The following is a 12,135-nucleotide window of genomic DNA, read 5'->3' as shown; positions in this document are numbered from 1 at the left end:
CAGATCGAAGGTCCAACACGCTAAACCACTGGCTTCCGGACAGTGCGCTGAGAATCTCCTCTATTCGGGGTAGCGTGTATTGGTCAGGCACAGTACGTCTGTTCAATGTTCTGTAGTCCACGCACAATCGAACAGACCCATTCTTCTTTCGTACCACCACAATCGGTGAGGCATAGGGACTCCGAGATCCGGTCACTATGCCGGCCGTTTCCATCTCGTTCAGGACACCCCGCACATCCTCCACATCTCTGGGAGCTAAGCGGCGCGACCTTTCCCTAAATGGCGTGTCATCATTCAGACGAATCGTGTGCTGAGCGCTTCTGCTGCATCCCACGTCCATCTCACTAGTAGAGAACACATCTCGTCTCTCTCTCAACTGAGCACATAGCTTCTCTTTCCATGCTTCTCCCAGGGGAGACTCTCCGAAGTCGAATTGTAGTGCCTCGGCCTCTTCTCCCACACGGGCAGTGTGAACGGTCACTGGATCGTCTACAGGATCCACAGGATAAATTCTACCCAACCTTTGTCCTACTTCCAGCGGCACGGTATGGAGAGACATGTTCTGGATAGACACGGTAATCTTCCTAGGGACAGTAGATGGCCAATCCCGTACTTCAGGTATCATTCGGTATCCCCACTGATTCTCAGACTCGGGGAGGGTCTCTAGCGAGAAGTATCGGTCGTGTTCGTGCCGACTGGGGTACTTGATCAGCGCTGTCACGTGCCTCACTCCCCCTGGTGGAATCTGCAATAACCCTCGCTCTTGATTAAAGATTTCACCATACTGTTCCTCATACGCCACCCTATAGCATTCTTCCCGCAGGCCAGGGGCTATATTCAGGGATGACAACGGTAGCTCACCGGCTTCTTGTAGGAATGAGCGAATCACCGACCTCACAATATCGGCATTCGTGCCTAGTATGATGGGGGCACTGGGATGTTCTCGAGCCTCTGGACAGACCAAAGCTTCCACCAGCATGGGATGCGACTTGTTAGTGTTCAACTGCAAGATATCCAGCTTGACCGCTACTATTCCGTCTATGGGATAATCATCTTTACTCAGTCCCCATAACTTCATCTTTTCGGCTGACTGCAAGGGAAGATGGCTGAGGTGCTGGTCGTAGAATGGACGGTAGATGATGGTCACCTGTGATCCAGTGTCCAGAAGTGCTGAAGAGTATATCCCCTCCACGACGACTCTTATTACAGCGGTGGGCCCTACTCGGCAGTAAGCATCGGCCGGGGGCGTCCCCTCCGTGGAAGGCCCCCCCGACTCCTCGGCAACATCTTCGGGTATGGTTGATAGGAACGAGCTTGCCTTCCGCACGGTCACGGTGTAGGTCTGGGCCTTAGTGGGGTTTGAACAGTTCCTTGCAACATGGCCCTGCTCGCCACAGTTGAAGCAACGGAAGTCTGGGCGGGGACCCGGACCGTCAAGTGACCTGGGAGCGGACCTAGGCACCTCCGGGGTGGCCGTATCCTTACCGCTCTTGCTCCCCTTTGCTTTGGGCACTGTTGCTTCCTTGGTCTCATCCTTGCGCGGGTCTTTGGCCTTCTTGGGCGTATGCAACCTAGTATAGGCCTCATGACCCTTCACCTCATCCAGTAGGTCTTCTAGAGTAGGGGGGTCTCCCTTCTGTAGCGTGCGTCTGAGCATTATCACGATATGGTGCGTGGGTATGGCTCCCCGCAGGAATTGAGTGCGCCTATACTCATTTACTTCTGAGGCCTGGATGACTTGGCGGGAACGTAGCTCCCACAAGAGCAATTGGATCCGTTGTATGAACTCGGATAGGTCTTCCCCCTCTTTCTGGCGGAGATTGTAATACTTAGTCCATAGTTCACTCACATCATCTTCCTTACCATATGCCCGGGTAAGCGACTCCATCATCTGATGTGCGGTAACCCCCGTATGCTGATCTTTATACATCTTGATGGTAGTGGACGCAGGCGGGCGCAGGCACTCCATGATTCGTTGTCTTTTCACCTCATCAGGACAGGTCCACTCTTCCAGTACCTGTGAAACATATTCCTTCCAAACATCAAAAGCCTCTTCACCAGTGGGAGTAGGGTTTACCCCTGAAAAGAGCTTTAACTTGCGGTATGGCTGAGGGGAAGGGGATTCGTGCTTGGGCCTACCCAGTTGTTGGATGGCCTGGGCTAGTAATTGGATTTCTCCCATTCTACTGGGGCTGGAGCTCCGCCTGCTTGAGCGACAATTAGCACAGGATAATACACTGGCCTCATCCCCGCATACACTTTCTGGTGGGGACAGGGACATGCGCATACTAGTCTCTAGCAGGTCTGTTCTGGGGCTACAGGGTTCGGGTTTTATCGGCATTTCAGGATATATAACAGGACACCCTGAGCTGAGGGCCCCGTGGAAACGCAAGTTGGATGGGCCTTGCTGTGGCGACAATTCACATCCCCCAGTGATTAATACGGTGCACCATGACCCGTCGGGGTCGGAGCGGCGACCCAAGATTCTGGCATCTTCTAAGCCTGGGTACTGCATTAGGATTAAACATAGTTCATAGGATGAGGCATTGGCGGGAACTTGTCCTACAGCAAGGGTTTGTGAGGGCGGGACTTGCCTTTTTACCGCCCACGTGTACACCTCTTGGCGGGAAGGTAACGTGTAACCTAACGACATTTTTGCTGAGTTCGGGCACCCCAGGTCTCAATCTCAGCAGCGCCTCCAAATGTAACGGGTCTTCCCTATGACTACCGCCGCTACTACGTGCTGTGCAACCTGTGTGGCTCTCAGGAGCCTAAGCCTCCGCTTGGGGAACCTGGGGTACATCTTTATCATACATCTCTAGGTGCAACGCCTCCACCTGGGAGGGATCCCAACGGAGTGGGAGGAGGCCCTCACAGGAACAACCACACAACACTACAGAATATAAAACAGGACGGGCTTTACTGCATGGAAACACACAAATCACGTAACAGCATAGCATCAAAACAGCATAACATCAAAACAGCATAACAGCATATTGCGCCACGGCGGACGCTAACCACACTATGCGTCACGGCGGACGCTATCACCTCTAGGCGTCACGGCGGACGCTAACCACCTCTAGGCGTCACGGCGGACGCTAACCACCTCTAGGCGTCACGGCGGACGCTAACCACCCACAGTGTGACCCCACCCTGTGTCCAGTAACCCCCACCCAAATGTCTCGTGTTCTCGAAGTCAAATACCACTGTACAGGTGTGTGTGTGACTGCGCAGCCACTATGTTTGGTGATAGGCCTGGTTGGTGCACGTGAGATACAGGTTACCTGCCCGGGCTCCAGCCACGGGTACCGCGATATAAATCCACACGATCCGACGGGGTCCTCCACACCGCGTGGGTTGAAAGTCCCGCGCAACAATGTCACTCCTTGTCGCAGGGTCTTGGGTGGTGTTCTGAGCCCAGAACCCACCTCACAGGGCCGCACGGCTTCAACACTGTGTCCCTGTCTATTCAACCAATAAATGGGGCAGTGTCCCTATCTAGGGCCTGTCCCTAAGCTCCACAAGCTAATAGATGGCTCAGGACCTAACTGGGACCTTGGGGGCTGCTGGCCTAATGCAGAGGGTCACTCACCCCTGCATCTACCTCCTACCCCTAGCTGGTCCGGATCCTGAGTGAATGCGTGGCTGCAAAACCCCGCGAAATGTATCTCTTGCTAGCAGGGGAATCTGGCCTTCTGATAGGCTCCCTGGCATCAGGTGTCTCTGCCCCTATGCACCCTGGGGGCTGGCATGCTCATCTCGCGCATGCGCGAACTATCTGGTCCTCCCGCGCTGGGTTGGGGCACTGCGCATGCGCAACAGCCCTAACATGGCGGCGCCCTGCTTCCCGAGCCGCCGGGCCGGTAGCAACGCGATCGCGGCCTTACCGACGGCCCGATCGCGTCCCCGGCAACCGGCCTGCTCGCCGCTCGCGTCCCTAGCTACCAGGGATCGCTCCTTCGCGCACACGGCCCCCCCTCACTCCCTCGTACACAGCGTCGGCCGAAAGGGAGGAGGGGGTCAGCCATGACAGGGGGGAACCTGGCTACATAATATTGCAACAGCATTGAAGATACACGTATAGGAACGTACAGCTTGCTTGGTTAGGAGGTAGGATTGATAGCCCGACTGAACCACTTTAGCCGCTTCTCCCATGTCCGTCATCTGTTTCAGAGCGAGGTTTAACTCTGTTTCATTTTCTCTATTCTTGACCTGCAGCTGCAGGTGCTCCTTCTGGGTCTTGTCCAGCTCCAGCTGCAGCCGGGCCCCCTCATTTGCCGTGTGGTCCAGCTGCTTGTAGATATCGGCCATCTCGCTTTCATAGCGCAATGTCAGGCAGACCACCTGACGGACGGAGATCTCCTCTCTCTTGGCGCACTGTATCTCGCGCTCAGCCATCTGCTTCTGCAGCTCTTCAACCTGATCGTGCCAGACCTCCCTCAGGGTTTTCACCTCTATCTGGTGCTTGCTCTGGGTTTGCATCAGCGCCTCCATTTTTTTGAGCTCTGCAGTTTGTGTCGCCTGGATCGCCGCTGATTCTGTATTCTGCAGTGCTTCCTGCATTTCTAACTTTTCCTGGATCAATTGCTTCTCCACTTTTTCTGCTTGGTGAAGCTTCTCATCACCTTCACTGATCTGGTCAGTCAAGTCTGAATTTTCCTGTGTCAGACTTACATTCTCTCTTTTTACAGTCTCTAAATTACTCAGGGTATTCTCATAGGTTTCCTTCAATGTACACAGCTCTGTGCTGCGAGCGTAGACCCCATGGCGTGAGAGTTCCAGCTCTGCTTTAAGCGCGCTAGCCTCTTGCCGAGAAACCCCTAACTCTGTGATGAAGTTTTGCACATCTTTCTGGGACATCTCATAGCATAGTTTCCAGTCAGTTCTTGTTTTCTTTGATTCGCTTGGCTCTCTGCCTATGATGGTAGCAGTAGCCTTTGTCATCTCTAGGCGTGTCGTCATTCCTGGGACGATTGCGCCAGGCCCTATGGGCTGTTGCTCATCTCGGCGCCTTTCTGACGCATGTCCTGACAGTGCAGGTTCAAGTGGCTCGTTCACTTCCCCTGTGACTTGAGGAACAGTTTTCTTTCTTTTTGCTTTATTAGCTCCAGAGATATCAGTGGTACTGGGCACACACTCACTGTTATCAGCTTCCACATCTTGCTTGCACTCACAGGGCGTTGCTTGCTTTTGCAGCTGTTTGTCTTTGAAAATTTTGGGGCACACATCTTCCATGTGACCTACTTCACGACAGGCCCCGCATACTAAATTCATCTGCGGGTACGGCTCTCCTCCAGGGTCGTGATCATAGTATGGCCTGAAGGGACACTGTTTTGTATGGTTACGTACATTACACAACAAACATTTCACGTCGGCCATTTTAGAAACCCGGCAGGGACAATTTGCTAGCTGCAATTTCACTCACTTCAGCAACTTGCATACAGCACTTGCTAGCTGCAAATTCACTCACTTCAGCAAAAGGCATTAGCTTTACAAACAGCACTTGCTAGATGCAATTTTTTTTTTTTTTTTTCAGCAAAACATTTTGGTTTTCTGTTTGGGTTCAGGGTGCTATTGCATCCACACTTCGCACATTCTCTGTGTATGCTAGAAGCACAACTGATATACACAGTGGGACAGACTTCACTCATAGCATCTGTACTTTAGTTCAGCTCGGCGGCCATTTTAAACCCCCGCATTTATTTGCAAACCCACAGACTTTTTAGTGTCTGCCCGCATTCTCCACCATATGTGACAAACGCCCTCTTTTGTAGTGCTGACGTCTGTCTGGGTTCTTCCCGACACAGTCTTCTAGGGTTAATTATACAACAAACAGGATCATGCAAAGTATTATGCTGCTTAACTCAGGCTTCTGCCTGCTTTATTTTCATCCAAGTAAGGTACTGCAGCTTTAACATGTGAAGGTTAGAGGTACTCAGATACTTTCATTCAGCAGTTCACATATTTCAGTGTTACCATATTTCCCACACTGTTATTTCAAGAAATAAAACCAAAATCATATAAGCAAAATCCTATCCCTTTCAGGGATCTAACTACACATCAGAATCAGTCTCTCTAACAGCTGCTGGCCAACTAAACTGGTTCCCCAGCTTAAAACAATGCTCTCTCATTTAGGGTCACAAGATACAGTACAGTCTTTTAGCAACAGCAGTAACCATTTGTTTTGTCTTATCTGTTTGTGGAGTCCAGGCAAATCCTCTGGTACTGTGATACGTGGAGGGGCCGTCAACCCCGATACTGGATGCAGGGGAGCAGCGACACCCCCAGCCCCCAGGCTCCAAGGAGAGAGAGTGAAATGCAAAACCTCTCTGCTCTAAGTACCTGTGCATGTGATTAGAAGAGCAGGTGAGGGAGAACTAGAGCCATTGTAATCTGTGGTCTGGATTTTCCATCCAGCTGCCTGAGTTAATGGGAAGCTGTGGAACGGATCATTAACTATTCCTGCACTTTCTGCTCTAAAACGGGGCAGAAAGCTGCCTAACATCTTTGGACTATGTCACAATATATATATATATATATATATATATATATATATATATATATATATATATATATATATATATATATGCAAATATAACTGTATGCTCATCTGCATGTCTTAGGCAGGTCTGCAACCCCGCCTTTCCCCATTATCACCCAGCATACAGCACTTCCACTGCAGCAAGGGATTCTGGGAAATGACATGCAAATGAGCACACAGTGTCACTTTTTGCCTCAATAACCATTTTTAACATGGTTCCCTATAGGCTTAAGCTTGCTGCATGGTCACAGCTTTGAGCACAGCCAGGGTTAAGGTGCATACCCAGAAAACCACCCACAGACAGCTTTTTTTTTTTTCCTCCTCCCGAGAGGGTTGCCCCTCTCGCTCATCGGGTCCCAGTCCACTTCAGTGGATAGGGAGCTTGCCTTTGGACTGTCCAACCGAAGTCAGACCCGCCCTCAGTGCACAGTTTCCCTGAAGGTTTCAGCCCGAAAGCCTACTGTAGGTCTCCAGGGACATTGATGCCTTCCTCCGTTAGGATTCAGGACATCCGTCTCTTCCTCCCTCTGGCCCGAGGCCCGCAAGGGAGTTCGCATCATCTCCCCTCTTTCGAGGGTTGTGCGGGTGCACCCCAGCCCCGAAGGGCTGGTTGTTCGAATGCCATCCCCCCTTAGCCCGAAGGCTCAGGGGTTCTGTGGTCCGGGGTCTGGACACCACCTCTCAACGAGCAAGAGGGCCAAATGCTTGCCACAGACCTTTCCTACTGAAACCCCAGATAGGATAGTACTGCATTTGGTCATAGCTGTGCAGGTCGAGAGGAGCTCTCATATCGCCTTGATCTAAGCCAAAGGGCCAAAACACCCACAGACAGCTTTTTTTTTCTTTTTTTTTTTCTTCTCCTCCCGAGAGGGTACACCCTCTCGCTCATCGGATCCCAGTCCACTTCAGTGGATAGGGAGCTTGCCCTTGGACTGTCCAACCGAAGTCAGACCCGCCCTCAGTGCCCAGTTTCCCTGAAGATTTCAGCCCGAAAGCCTAGGTCTCCAGGGACATTGATGCCTTCCTCCGTTAGGATTCAGGACATCCGTCTCTTCCTCCCTCTGGCCCGAGGCCCGCAAGGGAGTTCGCATCATCTCCCCTCTTTCGAGGGTTGTGCGGGTGCACCCCAGCCCCGAAGGGCTGGTTGTTCGAATGCGATCCCCCCTTAGCCCGAAGGCTCAGGGGTTCTGTGGTCCGGGGTCTGGACACCACCTCTCAACAAGCTAGAGGGCCAAATGCTTGCCACAGACCTTGCCTACTGAAACCCCAGATAGGATAGTACTGCATTTGGTCATAGCTGTGCAGGCCGAGAGGAGCATTCATATCGCCTTGATCTAAGCCAAAGGGCCAAGGCACCCACAGACAGCTGTTTCGACCTTAATGGGTCTCATCAGTGTGGGGTTCAGCTGTTTCAACCATAATGGGTCTCATCAGTTGATTTTACTGGGAATGCAAGAGAGGCTATGAGATAGGCTAAACCATAATACTGAGTTAAGTTATGGTGAGTAAAAAAAGTGACAAAAACCCTCCACAGGAAAGCAAATATGCAAATATAACTGTATGCTCATCTGCATGTCTTAGGCAGGTCTGCAACCCCGCCTTTCCCCATTATCACCCAGCATACAGCACTTCCACTGCAGTAAAATCAACCCCACACTGATGAGACCCATCAAGGTCGAAACAGCTGTCTGTGGGTGGTTTTCTGGGTATGCACCTTAACCCTGGCTGTGCTCAAAGCTGTGACCATGCAGCAAGCTTAAGCCTATAGGGAACCATGTTAAAAATGGTTATTGAGGCAAAAAGTGACACTGTGTGCTCATTTGCATGTCATTTCCCAGAGTCCCTTGCTGCAGTGGAAGTGCTGTATGCTGGGTGATAATGGGGAAAGGCGGGGTTGCAGACCTGCCTAAGACATGCAGATGAGCATACAGTTATATTTGCATATTTGCTTTCCTGTGGAGGGTTTTTGTCACTTTTTTTACCCACCATAACCTTAATGACAGTGGTGATTACCTAGTCTAGTCTCAAACCTGCTCTAGCCATTAAGACCAGCCTCACACTGATGATACCCATCAAGGTTGAAACATGTATGTGAGTAGGTCTAATGGCTTTGCATCTCATCCCAGCCTTTGTTTAAAAGCTGTGTTTAAAACAGCATGCATTGGCTTGTGTAATACGAGCTTGAGACAAAAGGTGGCACTGAATGCTCATTTGCATGTCATTTCCCAGAATCCTTTGCTGCAGTGGAAGCGCTGTATGCTGGGTGACAATGGGGAAAGACAGGATTGCAGACCTGTCTAAGACATGCAAATGAACATACAGTAATATTTACAGTTGCTTTATGCTTTACTGTGGAGGGTTTTTGTCACTTTTTTTACCCACCATAACCTTATATATATATATATATATATATATATTTTACTGATTTTGTATGTACAACATCCCCACCCCAAAAATAAAAATACTTCCTGCCTAAGCCTAACGTTTTGCCTTCATTTTAAGTGTTCAAAACTCATCATCTATTTTTTTAAGTAAAAGCACGCCTCCACTTCAGGGAGCACCGCAATACGTTACAGTCACAATACAGTATGTAGGTAATTTATTAACATAAACTCTACTGCCCAGTTAATTTTTAAAACCCAGTTAGAGCATGACAGCTTAGTATATATTAGGCTGGGCATTGAAAATAGAGTATTATACCAAATCCAAATCGGTAAAATGAGTTCAGGATAGTGAAGAGAAGACCTTTGTTTGCTTGATTCCACATGAGAACTCCAGGGTAACTGAATAGGCTTTGGTTGGTTTGACAGACAATGCAGTGAGCCAGCAGTCTCATTCTCACATACCAGAGGCAGGGGTCTTTAGGGGGTACTCAGACCATTGTAACCGAAGGCACCAATCCATCTCCAAACACTGTGTGGATTCCCCCCCCCCCCCCCCGATGGCTACTGCGTAAGGCTGATATGACTTTTGAATGATACAAGTACAGTAGTATTTTTTTTTGTTTACCAATGAATATTGACGAACATTAGAAGGTCCAAGGAAAGGAAAAACTGCATCATAAAAAGTAAGTAATTAGACCCACTCTTTGAAGTATTATGTTGAACCTGCTACGCTTATCTTGATAAGGATCCTGAACTGTATATTTAAAAAAAAAAAGCATGTGCAATTAATGTATGCACTGTCCCCAAATATTTTCACCACAACGGGGTTAAGTAGCAAAAGGGTTAAATAAAAGTATTTTCACAACCATTTGCCATCTATCTAATGTTAATTGTGTCTTGTCCAAAACGTCTTTCCCCCGAGCTCACTATTTAGTTTCTCCTTTTTTTCCTTTTGCTGTGGTGTTTTTTTTTTCATTTTCTTTTATCTTACAGTAGTTATTTCATAGCCACAATGATCCAGTGTTTCAGTTTCAGACCAATGTTTGATTCTAAAGTAAAGCTAGAAAAGGGATCAGTTTCCTTCAATAGGTTTATTGAAAAGAAACTGGATTGATTGTCCACCGCTTCCCACACTATTAGAGACGACACAGAAGGACCAAGGCGCTCCGAACTTTTCCTATATCTTTCAGAAAATGTACTTTTAATGCCGGCCCGTTCCCAGAATTCGCGTGGATTCTGTAAGTGTAACGTATAACTTTGTTTTAATGTATTTGGTTGCAAAACATTGGTTTATTTATGTCAAAATATTTAATATTCGATGTACAAATATCTTTGTGTATATTTGCTATACTTTGCGTCCTGGGAGGAAATTATTAGCACATACAGAATATTAAAATATTATTTTATGTTTTTGTGAATGACCCATAACTTTATGTGCAAAAGCCAACTGGGTGTTACTGACTGTGTTTGACACAAACGAAATTAGGCAAAATAGTTCAATACAGTACAGTTTCGATATTCCGGCACCATTTGGAATTGAGAGGTGCCGGATTGTTGGATATTCCTGACTATTGGGTGTCACTCCTAGCAATACCCCAAGACACTTTAACTTCGCCTTTTTACATGTTATACATTAGTATTATATTTCTAAGTACATTAACTGAAGTAGCTTACATGATAATAAATAGACATTTTGTAAATAAATACTGTAATTCAGTACAGTACTAATAAAGCAATACCTTCAAATACAGCCGTCAGATGCCGAACTATCAGGGATCCCGAACTATAAGATAGTGGACTATCGGAATAGTACTGTTTTCTGATGTTAATTTATTTATTTTTGTACCATTTTTCACATTGTTTTGCTTTTCTAGTTTATGCAATTACTGTTTGTACAATTCTGCCTCTATCAAGGGTATGAGCAATATAAGTATAGCTTTGGACAGAATATGTTTCTGTGCCTCTAACTGATGATTGAAATGTTCTAAATGATTGATAGGCCCACAGTACCAAAACATATAATGACAGAAAGAAATTGAGAGGAGTTTGCGAAACAATGAAAGTCTTGTGGGAAGAGTTGAAATGTATGTGTAAAAAGAAGAAAGGCTGGTTTTATGGAATGTATTCACAACATTGGTTCTTTTTAAAGAAAATACATGATTTACACGTTTATATTTACAGACATTTGAAGGACAGTTAGAGTCAATATATGTTATGGGTGTATTAAACAGTTGCATATGAGATTAAAATGTGAGACAGCTGAGGCATGGGTAATGAAATGGGCACCTAAAAGTGCCGTAACCTCATTGTCACCATTAGCAAAACCCTTGTCCTTATCCTCGCGCATGAAAACAAGCAGGGTTGGCATGGAATATAGTGTGTATGATGAAATGTTGGTGCAGTGACTTCTCATAGTGACCCAAGGAGGGTAACAATTAGCAGCAAAGGGACCAAAACATCTGTATTGTTGTTACAAAAAACAATTGTCCTCAGTGCTAGAATGTAATAATAATAATAATTGTATTGTATGTCTTTATTTATATAGCGCCATAAATGTACATAGCGCTTCACAGTAGTAATACATGTTGTAATCATATAAATAAATAATCATGTAATTATATAATAATAACAACTTTATTTCATACAGTGCTTTTCTCCCAATGGGACGCAAAGCGCGTCACAATTACAGTGTAGCAAGTGGTACGCAGCAAACTGGATTTTTACAGACAGTCCCTGACCAGATGACTTTACAATCTATGATTTTGGTGCCTGAGGCACATGGAGATAAAGTGACTTTCCCAAGGTCACAAGGAGCCAACACCGGGAACTGAACCAGGCTCCCCTGATTCAAAGCGTCAGGGGAGTTCGTCTCGAAGTCATAAAATAGAAAAACATATCATAGTGCAAAAATGTTTAAACAGTGAAAACGGTGAAATTTGATCCAAAATGACTACTCACATTTTAAGTAATCAAATCAGACATTCATCCAACTAAAGGGGTGGATGCACCCTATGTGTAAACAGCAGCCACCAATCACAACCTCCAAAGGAGAAAAAAGAGAGACCATATAGTGTAGAGGTAAAACAATTAAAATATCAAATACACGATTCAAGGCTTACACTTCATACGGTCGATGTGGGCACTCATAGGTAGTGGTTGACGAATATCCCTGGGACTCGCGATTCCTCGGGGTACTCGTTCGCCTCCGCT

At 47.2% G+C, this 12,135-nt stretch overlaps 1 protein-coding gene across 6 annotated transcripts in view; it reads left to right on the top strand.

Annotated features, from left to right (window-relative positions):
- The first annotated feature begins 9,474 nt into the window (after window positions 1-9,474).
- VEPH1 (ventricular zone expressed PH domain containing 1) overlaps window positions 9,475-12,135 on the top strand; it is a 197,960-nt gene continuing 195,299 nt past the window's right edge. For all 6 annotated transcript variants that reach the window (XR_012788028.1, XR_012788027.1, XR_012788029.1 and 3 more), the window contains exon 1: window positions 9,475-9,608. The gene's annotated coding sequence lies outside the window, so the exon portion shown is untranslated. The remainder of the gene's footprint in view (window positions 9,609-12,135) is intronic.

The sequence above is a fragment of the Ascaphus truei genome, chromosome 14, assembly GCF_040206685.1.
Source record: "Ascaphus truei isolate aAscTru1 chromosome 14, aAscTru1.hap1, whole genome shotgun sequence".
NCBI classification, from domain to species: Eukaryota; Metazoa; Chordata; class Amphibia; order Anura; family Ascaphidae; genus Ascaphus; species Ascaphus truei.
This window is presented reverse-complemented; position numbering and strand designations above follow the sequence as displayed.